Source organism: Lathyrus oleraceus, chromosome 5 (genome assembly GCF_024323335.1).
Source record: "Lathyrus oleraceus cultivar Zhongwan6 chromosome 5, CAAS_Psat_ZW6_1.0, whole genome shotgun sequence".
NCBI lineage: Eukaryota > Viridiplantae > Streptophyta > Magnoliopsida > Fabales > Fabaceae > Lathyrus > Lathyrus oleraceus.
Genome location: NC_066583.1, coordinates 222,691,721 through 222,703,128, shown reverse-complemented (window position 1 = coordinate 222,703,128; position 11,408 = coordinate 222,691,721). Strand labels below are relative to the sequence as shown.

The following is an 11,408-nucleotide window of genomic DNA, read 5'->3' as shown; positions in this document are numbered from 1 at the left end:
AGCCTTTATTGAACTGTCTGAACTGTCCTACATTTCACCATAGTGTTTGTCATCAGATCCTCATAGTCTCTTATATTGAGATCAAGAATGGCATTCCAATGGAAATTTAAGAGGGTACTTTCCACGTCCATATTAGCAAATATCACAATAACTATGTATGTAGTTTTCTCTTCATAATTCTATGGTAACATATCATTCATAGGTTATGATTAGGCATGACAACATAACATATACTCACGGGTACCCCCCGAACCCACCCCGAGTTTGACGGGGAAACCCGCTTTGACTGGGTTTGAGTTCGAGTTTGTATTTTCTCCCATTACAAAATATGGGGAAAGGTCGGGTAATGGGGATACTAGTACCCACCCTGAACCCATCCCTGAAGCCTCCCCATTTATTTTATTACGTATTTTATTACTTAGTTTTGATAATTTAGAATATTAAATATGTGGTTAATGTTTTAACATTTTGATTTGTATTTATCATTTAAAATATTTGAATTGTACGCATGGAATTTTGTAAATTGTTTTATTTTATTATTTCTAATATAATTTGATTTTGGAAAAAATAATATTTCTATTAAAAGATTGATTTCACTAAATGGATAGTGGCGGGACGGAGATACCCGAACCAAACTCGAATCCGTTTGGGATGGGTTTGAGTTTTAATTATCCATTCCCGATGGGTTTAGGGCGAGGAACGAGGATTACTTGGGGATTCGGGTTTGGGTTTAAGGGAGGTAAAAACCGTCTCTGACCCGCCCGGTTGCCATGCATAGTTGTGATTCCTTTGAGATGATCTTAGTAGGACAATCCAGAAAAATACTTTCATTCTTTCTCATCACTCATTTATTCCGTGTCTTCACATCTTCTAGTGTATATTCAAGGTTAGAAATCATACCATCATTATCAATGGTTGCATTTCCCTCAACATCTTCATGAATATGATAATTCTCCTTATGCACTTGAGACTTTGTCAATATGTTGTACAAAATGTCTGGCATATTATTGTCATCATATGGACTAATTAATCTTAATTTCTAGGAGTCTTTTCCATAAGTAATTAGAATATCATGATGATTTCTCATAGGTCTAGACTTGAGTGGAGCCTCACTCAAACTTATAAGAGTAGCTAGATCAGATTTATCTGATACATACACCTTATGACAGGGCTTTAACACACCAATTTATGTTTCACCAACCATCTTATCATGTTGTTAGTTATTCATACATTTCGACACACGAGAGGGAATTATGTCATATCCACTATTTTTATTCATCTTTTTCTTCTGAACCACTGTAGGTTGTTCAAAAATGGGAGGACCTTCAGCCTTACCATCAACCTTCCCTTTAATGACCCAATCCACATGAGATGATTTAGACTTATGAGAAAGAAGTTGAGACATATTGTCTGACATCTTGGTTGTTCTTTCTTATTTATACATAACTACTTTATCAATCCTGAGGTCTTGCAAACCATTGAAGTTTTTCTCAGATATGACCTTCTTCAAAATAACTTATTTACCTTTATTGACTAACTGCTCAGACTTGTCGAAGTTCATATTCCTCCTTTGATCACCCAGTTGCTTCATATTGGTAGATAATTCTTTTCTCGATGAAACCTCTTCTTGAACAAGATTTACCAATTTCCCTGAGCCATTGATTCTTCCTTTTGCTTGATTGCCCTGAGCAGTCTTATTTCTAGCCACGAGCATGGTACCCTAATAATTACGATACCACCATTTCTTCGTGGAAACTCTATGTTTTGTATGAGCTCTAAAGCTATATTATGAAGCATTGAATTTCCACCTCTTCTTAGCATGGTCTTCCTTGCGACCTCTGATATTTAACTAAAGTCATTCGGAACAACATGACCTTGTATGTCCATATATACCACAGTGGTGACATATGAAGGTTGTTTCTTGTTTTAATTATGATGGGGTGCCATATGTTGACCACGATGGTGTGACATGTGATCCAACTTCAGAACCTCAACCTTAATTTCAACCTTCTTTGAGGGAATCTTCATCTCTTTCATATCTCCAACCTCTATTATTTCATCAAGTAAGTTTGAACTATTTTTCAAGTTCCTTTCCATTTGTATCAAGTTTCCTAGATTGGATTTTAGTGATGAAACATGTTTTCTAAGACTGTGATGGTAGAGGCACAATTTATTAAACTATTTTAGTTAGGTTATTTGTGAATTCTTTGTAATTTATATGTGTTTTATTTAGTTATTATGTGTGAATAGATAAATAAGAGGGTATGGGTGTATGTCCTATAGATAGAGGTATAGATGATAAGTTGTGACTTGTTGGAGTTGATATAGACTATTTAGAATCTTGATAATTAGAATAAAGAGTATTTTAATTAAATTATTTAAATAAAATAATGAGATAAAGGGAAAATAGGAGTTTATAGAGATATTGAGGACAAGGGGGGAATTGAGTAAAAAATGTGAGGGTAAAGTAGGAATATCCTAATGAGGGAATTAGGTTTTTATTTTAAAAAGAGAGTTAAGAGGAAAGAGTTTTATCAATACGTACAAAAAGTGAAAAGAGGCAAAGAGGCAAGAAGAGATAAAAAGTTAGGGTAAAAAGAAGAACAAGAGGAGAGCTAGAGCTTTTGGAAAGGAAACCATAGAGATTGCTTGCTTTTGCTTGAATCACAAGGTAAGGGGGAGAATAACCTTCAATAAGGGCTTATGCATGAGGGATGGGGTGGAGAAGTCCTTAACCTCTAACATGGTGTATGATATGAATGAATTCTCATTATATGTGATGTGTGATGATAATTTTCTATAATTATTGATGAATTTCATGCACTATTCATGACCGATTTTTCTATTTTGATACTTGATGTGTTTTCCACCATTGTTGCAATTTCAAATGTTGTAGGCATAACCTTAAATCAATGATTTGATGTTTTAATTGAGTTAAAATTATGAATTAACTTGAGATTATTAGGGAATTGTATAGCTTTTAATTTTCTAAGGGTTTTTGTGGAACCAAAATCAGAGGTTCGGAAGCCCTCCAACGATGAAAAACGCATAAAATATGCATTCTCCGACCGCGAGGTTATCAATGGTGGAGTTTGGTTGTGGTGAGGCAAAGGGAAAAAGAAGATTTGAGGATAAACTCTCTACTTTGCATTCATTTTTATTTTCTTTGTTTGTTCATCTTGTGGCCCGTGAATGGTGTAAAGTGATGATTATTTTCTTATGAAATGGTGACTTGATGTTGATTTTTGGGTGAGTTTTCTTTGTATACTATGACTTCCTTTCATCTCTAATTATATTAGGATTTATAGGAGGAATTAGGTTAGGATTTTCAAGTGTGTGAGTGTGTAAAGTGTGTGAGATCTATAAATTATGGGAGTGTAGAAGAGTGGAGGACAAGTCAATGAGAAATGGTGATGTTTTGGTGAGGTATTTTTTGTAATTGTGTGAGAAAGTTTGTTATGGTTTTGGTGTTTCACGTGAGAACAATTTGGTATAGTATGAATGTATCATATGGTGATGTAGCATGAATGATATCTTGTAATTATTTTCTTTCTTTTTTATGCAATTTTAGTTTGACCCTTTTTTTCCTTTTAAGCTGATGCATAACATGAGGTGATGATGAATGTATGTGATGGCATGATGATGTGGGATGGAAGATAAAGATGAAGAAATTTTGTGAATTCTTTTGTCTCTTATTCCATTTTTACTTGACTTTATTTGATTTATAATAAAAGTGAACAAAAATGTATGAAATGATACATATGAGTAAAAATGAAATACTTTTAATTTTGTTTCAGAAATTTGTAAACCAAGATGCTTATGCTAAAAGATAAAAATCAAAATGCGAAATAAAATAAAATAAAAATAAAACAAATGAAATAGTTCAAAAATGAAAAGATTATTGTTGGACCAATGCAAAGATGCAAAAAGTGTGACATTATTCCAATTTGGCACAAAAATGCAAACCTGATTAAAAAACAGATGAAATTAAAATACCTGAACAAAATAGGGATATGAAAATTGCCCCTATTTAAACATATTTAACTGGATAATATGAAGAACTCTTGTCTTCAGATTATCATGGTGAAAGATAGTTTAAATATCAAACAGAACCCAAATTTTATTCTTTTATGCAATAGAATGATATGATATGATTATGAATGAAATGCATTGAGACTAAGAAAAGCTTTTGATTTTTTAATCATCAGATGAATATGAATGAATGCAGCAAGATTAAGAAATACTCTTGAATTCTTAATCATCAAATGAATGAATGAATGTTATGATACTAAGTAATACTCTTAACTTCTTAATCATCAGAAGCTATGAAAATACACTAAGATTAAGAAGTACTCTTGACTCCTTAATCATGAAATGAATGCAAATTTTATGGAGATATGATAGGCTAATAGTAACTCAAGAGTTAATATTTCTCCAATAATTGGTAGATCTCTCTGGGGATTAGAAGGCCATATTCAGCTACTCTTGACTGGAAGTAGACTCCTATAGGATCATGTTCAGCTGCTCTTGCCTGACATTAGATTTCTTCGAGGATTAGAAAAGCATGTTCAACTGCTCTTGGCTGACAGTACATTAGCATTGAAAAATCACGTTCTTCTGCCTCTTGCTGGCGGTAGATCCCAATAAACATGCGAACATGTTGGACAACTCTGCAAGGTATGGATGTTACAAATTATCATATTCGACTATTCTTCAAACGTTTTTTGTTGAAGGTAGACTTTCTTGGGGAAGAAATTATCATATTCAACTTCTTTTGGCTGAAAATACCACATTCAACTACTCTTGGTTGGAGTTATTGCATCCAGTTACTCTTTGCTGAAAGCAAATCTGTGCAAATATAGTATCCAACTGCTCTTGGATGAAAACAAATATATGTAAATAATGTATCCAAATGCTCTTGGATGAAACCATTACATTCAATTGTTCTTGGTTGAAATTATTACATCCAACTACTCTTGGTTGAAGTTATTGCATCCAGCTACTCTTGGCTAAAAGAAAATCTTTGGAAATACAGTATCCAACTACTCTTGGCTATAGACCAATATATACAAACAATATATCCAGTTGCTCTTGGCTGAAATCATTGTATCCAGCTGCTCTTGGCTGAAATCATCACATCCAACTGCTCTTGGTTGAAGCTAACGCCTCTAGCTACTCTTGGCTGAAATCAAATATATGCAAATACAATATCCAGCTACTCTTGGATGAAGAGCAATATATGTAAATAATGTATCCACATGCTCTTGGCTGAAACCATTGCATTCAGTTGTTCTTGGCTGAAATCATCGCATCCAACTGCTCTTGGTTGAAGCTAACGTCTCCAGCTACTCTTGGCTAAAAGAAAAATTTGTAGAAGATGTGCAAAAGACTCTCTGGGGAATAAATTCCCAGGAGACTTGCTGGAGATGTACTTAGAGTATTCAGTGTATCTTGTCTATTAGGGGAACTCTTTCCCATTAGACTCACTAGGAAGATTCTTAAACTGAGATATCCTTGTGAAAATACATCTATCTTAGACGCATATTTTTAAGAGATGTGCTTAGAATAATGTTGTTGGGGTTACCTTTCTAAGGAATATTGTTAAAATGAAACTCGCCTGGGGAGCTCGTGAAGCCTTACTAGAGAAAAATCTAGAGCAAACTCTGTGGGGAGATATCTACTAGGGAAACCAAGAAGAACTTCCATTGACACTAGAGTTCATTTAGGAAACATCAATCATCTTGATGGGGAAGAAACTAGTTTTGAAGATCAACACCACTGATGTCATCTCTTCTGAACAGTTCTTACAACATACCTTAAGGCTTATATAAGAATAGCCCTTGAATCTTTATTCTGCTGCGGATTAAATTGGACTTCCTTGAGATGTCGATGAATACTGACTAAGGTTTATACATGTATGCTTTGTGCATGATGTACAATGTGCTTATGCGTTGTATGATATGCTTGAGTGAAGAAACATGATTAATGCATGGTAATGATTTATGCGATGATATGTATGGCCAATACTTGCAATAGGTTATGGACATGTTTGCCAAATGAATTTTGGACTTTGAAATATGATCACCATACGGGAACTGGATTTGAAAATTAATTTCGATACGGGAACTAACTATGAAATAACTACCAGACGGGAGTTGGGTTTGAAATATTAAACCTCCAGATGGGAACTGGCTACCAGACGGGAATTGGGTTTGAATTTTAACTTCTAGACGAGAACTGGAATTGATTTAACTTCCAGACAGAAACTAAATTTAAAATAAGGCCACCAGAAGGGAACTAGATTTGACTTAAGCTACCAGACAGGAACTGGCAAAAGGCTATAAGGTTGGAACTGACTTGAAATATCAAGCCTCCAGAGGGGAACTGGACTGGCTACTAGATGGGAACTAGTAATGCTTTTCCAAACAAGGTTGGACTCTTGAGATGCATTCTCTGATGCAAGGGTAATGCTAATTTATGAAAACATGATTGATGATAATGCATGAGGATATTCTGACTATTTGAACGGTTAAGACTAAGAAGGGTTCTTGCAATAAGTTTCTCGTCAAAAGGATATTGTTCTAGCATAATTCTCGACACTCATTTCAAACTCAATGGTTGCTGATGCACGACAACGTCTCTCTTGGGAAACTTACAGGTATGGAGAGTACTTATCCTTCTCTACCGTACCTTTCCCCAGTCTGTTGGGTCTATAGAGAGATTTTCCTTGAGAGGACGTTCGGAAGCAACTTGCCATAATCCGTCCTTGAGATTATTTTCCCTACTGTTTTGAACCTCGAAGTAGAATCCCCCTGATTAACCGATTCTTTAAGGGATTTACCCCTTACCATAATATATTTTGATTGATTTCCCCTGATCAATAGGGTCCTTAGATGGTTGTTCCCAACTTGGGTCCTCTACGAATGATTGAATTCCTTGCAGATGAAATTGTTTATTTAAAAATGGTAATTTTAGTGCAATACTTATGCAAGTTTTGAAATCAACGTCATTATTGAAATGATGTGATATACAGTGAATGGATCACTGGTTTATTCAAAGTGTGAAAGATGATGCAGGATTGATACCAATACAAATGATTAACAACCATCTTGGAGTTAGGTTAATGAATCCTTGCTGAGTACGCTTTCAATAGAAACCTTATTTCAATTAGGTCTTTCGCAAGTTGTAACATGGTCTAGTTCATGGTTTTTGAACAAAAGGATATGAGGCCCAAAAAATATAATTTTAACCCACCCCTTCTTCTTGATGATCTTCAGTCCTACATTTAATTAATTTGACCCACACATTCAATTTATAACAGAAATGTTGAAGGTGAAGATGTTAGGGTGCGAGAACCAATGCTGCTTTTTTGCTTGAGGGGGCAGTCACCTACTTTTTGTTTGGTAGTCATACAAGTTTGTTCTTTTTATTTCTTTATTTAAGGATTTCTGGTGATCCTTATTCTCAATTTTCTTCTTATCCCTAATTTTTTCGTGGACTATTTCTTTTGAGTTGTCAGTCCAGCGTGATGCCCTAATGTTTTTGCCTAAGTCATCTTTCAGATTTTCGACTTAGTGAGCTTTTTTTTTATATTTCTAGGAATGACTTTTATGACATTTGTTTACTTGATTTTTGTTGAAAGGGTTGTGACTGCCATGTTTTGATGGTTCAAGAGAAACAACCATTGTAAGATTTTAATTGTTCACTACTTCTTCGACACTGTGTGATGTGTGCGAAGAGAAGATGTGGTTGAACCTAAGATGGGATGCTTTTTTTACTTTTTTTCTTGGAATTTGAATGCATAACCAAATTAACAGAATAACTACACTGCCCCTGGTTTAGATTAAGGGTTTTTCATTCAGAAAGAAACACCAACTTCTAGGCTCAAAGGGGCTGACGAGGGATTATCTTCCTTATCTATGTGGTGTTGAGGAAGTGAAATAATACCTTACATCGTCAACAAAGTTTTATCCGAAAACATACTTGTCAGCAATTTTGGGTATTTCGTTTTCATCATTCTCCCTTCAATTTATGCTTAATCAAAAGTTTGATAAAGAAACGTGAAGTAGAGAAATATTGGTATTTCTTTTTGTTTTTTTTATGAAAAAGGAAAATATGAATATGTGCAGAGTGAATACAAATGGATTGGTTCAAAATATGCATGCTTATTTCATTAATGTTACCATTTAAAAACAACAAACTCAATAGCAAAAAGTATTTTAACAATCAAAGAAATTGCAAATGAAAATGATAAAGGCATCATGATGATTATCAACTATGAGGATGGGTTTTCTGTCTGATTGACCAGCTTCAGCGGATGCTTCTTGTAGTATTGGCACTCACTTAGGCAAGGGATTTCCATTTACCAATAGGTTTCCTCCTTGAAGGTTTAAGTACTTGTTGTTGATCAACTATTGTGCTTAGCCTTGAACACTTTGCAGTCCTTGGTAGATTTCCTTGTTGATCCGACATGATATATGCATGTGATGTTAGGGTCATACTCATGCAGGAACGGTTGGGGTGGTGGCTTAATAAATTTGGGAACCACCAGTGAGCTTTGAACCAGATGCGCCAAGAGCTGACCGTATGTCATAGGGATTAGGTCCAGAGGAGCATTCCTTCTTTCCATATTATTTTAAGGTCTGAGCTATCGCTGATGTTGCTTATGATATTTGAGGCTCTAAGCTCACTAATTTACATAAGGAGCTTCCCATGGTTGCTGATACTGAGGACCAGGAAGCTGCAGTTGCTGACATTGAATAGCTGCTACATATGGGTATTGACCATAAGGTACAAAAGGCGTAGCTTCCCGAATTGCATCAGTTTCATCCTCCTCTTCCTTTTGGGAATCACTAAAGGATTCCTTCCAACTAATTTGGCTACTCGAGGTACCTTGGATTCTTCCAATTTTTAGTGCACTCTCGATGAGTTCTCCAACTATCACCTGATCATAGAATGTTGAAGAAAAAATTCTTATCATCCTTTCTAAGTATGGGCTCTGCAAGGTACCCAGAAACATATTAACCAGTTCCCTATCAAGCATTGGTGGTTGGTCGTGAGTAGCAAAAGGATAAGTGTCATACCCTGATTTTGGTCCTGAAATTTTTTCCCATCGATCATTCATTCATATTTCTCTTCATGACCATTTCATCTGGCCATGAAGCTATCCACAATTTTGTTGATCTATCACCACCTGCTATTCCATAAACCTTTGGGCCTTTCCATTTGTCTTGGTATAGGGTAATTAATTTCGCTTGGTCAAGCATGACATGGAGCCCATTATCATTTGATAAGAATCAGTATTCCTACTCTGGAGGATCTTCAAGCTTTGGGTGGAGAGGGTTTTAAGGTCGATGTCATTGTTGTGGATGCAAAGAAAGATAGGAGGTTATCTATGCTGAAGCAACTAATTGTGACATTGGTAAAAAGATTGAGCACAAACCCAGCCGCAATAATTAAGAAGATAGCTGGATTAGTTTTTGATTTCTATAAGCGGGCAAATGTAGAAAGTCCAGCAAAAGCTGCACTTAAAGAATCCTCTCACATGTTCGAAAGTTGTGGTGTCCAGATGCTGGGGCAAATCAAGCATGGTTCATGTCGTCCTCGAGCTATCTTATTTAAAGTATTAGAAGATACTGTAGGTCTTGAAAGTAGGCTTATTATGGGTTTTCCAAATGACGGGGCTTCTGATTATGTAGACTCTTACAATAATATGTATGTGATAATTGTGTTAAATTATGTGGAACTGCTGGTTGATCTTATGCGCTTTCCTGGCCAACTGTTACCACGATCAATCAAGTCAATTCTTATGACACACATTTCTGCATTGGGAGAGAGTGATTCAACAAAAAATGGTTCGTGTGATTCACCATTAGAACCAAACAGTCCTTTATATGGGGTTTCAGAGAGTGCTGAAAAAGATAACAATCTCCAATTCCATAGAAGATTTGAAACATCTTTAAATGTATCTGGTCCTACCTTGCGAAGCATGATGTTATGATCAAATTCCAATCTGGAAGGGAAATTAAGTTTGTCTCATAGAGAACCCAACATTGCAACTTCATTTGGTCGACGCAGTCGAAGAAAGGTCATTGTGGAACAGAGGACTGCTAGTTCAAGTCCCGAACATCCATTATTTCAAGCTCGTGGACAGTTTAAGCTTGTCCGTGACAAGACTGCATTTAGAGATTTTGCTGATGACCAGGCTACATCAAGATCCAGCTATAAGTTAGATGGTGCATCCTTATCAGAAGTTCGTAGGATACGACGAAGAAGCATCAGTGTTACACTAGAGGTTGGTGATGATACTGCAAGCACTGTGTATAACATTACAAGGTTTGGTTCTCAGAATTCAGAGATGAAAATGAAACGCGAACCGTCACGCGTATGGCAGCTCACCAAACTATGCCATGACTCAAGATCCTGCACAACATCAAACGCAACAAGTTCGACGTAAATTCACCAAGTCTACGATGTACATGAAAGGAATGAACAAGGATCAAAAGCTTACCATTTGTTGCCTTGGGAGTCTTGGACCAGTCTGCGATCGAACGTTATGACAACGCCAATTCTGCAGCATTTTGTCTCCGAAGGAACCGCTACTCTCAGCACCAATTCTGCTCCAACACTACCTGGAGCCAATAAAGGAACTCAAGACATTGAATCAAGTCAAATCCAGGTTAATGCTAACCTGATACAAACAAAATGGGCAACATTGCAGTGATGCCTTATCATGCTCGTGTTATGAAGCGAACCATCACGCACGGGGCAGCTCACCAAACGTGCCATGGCCTGAAATACCGCCTAAGCATCACAAGGATATGGATTGAAAAGTAACAGGATTCTTCACCATTGAACCAAGCCGAAACCCGTTCGCAATCCAATTTCACATTAGTGCCAATCCTACAAGAAAGGTAGAGAATAATGCATCTGTTAATTGGTCCAAATTCACAAGCAGTTAGTTAGCTTATTACAGCGGTAAGAGGGTAAAATAAGGAGTAGAGGAGGGACCACGAGTTTGGGTGAGGACAAAAGGTCCCAAAGTGTTTGTACGAACACTCATCTACACTCCCAAAGATAATGTCGTCCCCAACATTGAAAAGGACAGAAGAGAGGGACCACAAAGAGAATTTTTGGAGGCCTCTCACAATCAGGACGGGACTACATAAGGAAAACAAAGAATATGTTAAAGAGAGAGGAGGAAACCCTAAGAATTGTTTTCAATGGAAAGAAGAACATCAAAACCCTAACGAAATCAACGAAAGTTAAGAAGGAGGAAAGTCTAAAGAACCCTATACCTTTTTTTCACCGCCGTTGGACGAAGCTCATACTGGAGGCAAGGGAGGCGAGTTTTAAGCGCACCGGTGGGAATCAATTGGCGAAAGAGTGAAAGATTCAAGCGTCCACCG

At 36.4% G+C, this 11,408-nt stretch overlaps 1 pseudogene; it reads left to right on the top strand.

Moving 5' to 3' along the window:
- The first annotated feature begins 9,157 nt into the window (after positions 1-9,157).
- LOC127079834 (uncharacterized) lies at positions 9,158-10,456 on the top strand (annotated as a pseudogene).
- Positions 10,457-11,408: the final 952 nt, after the last annotated feature.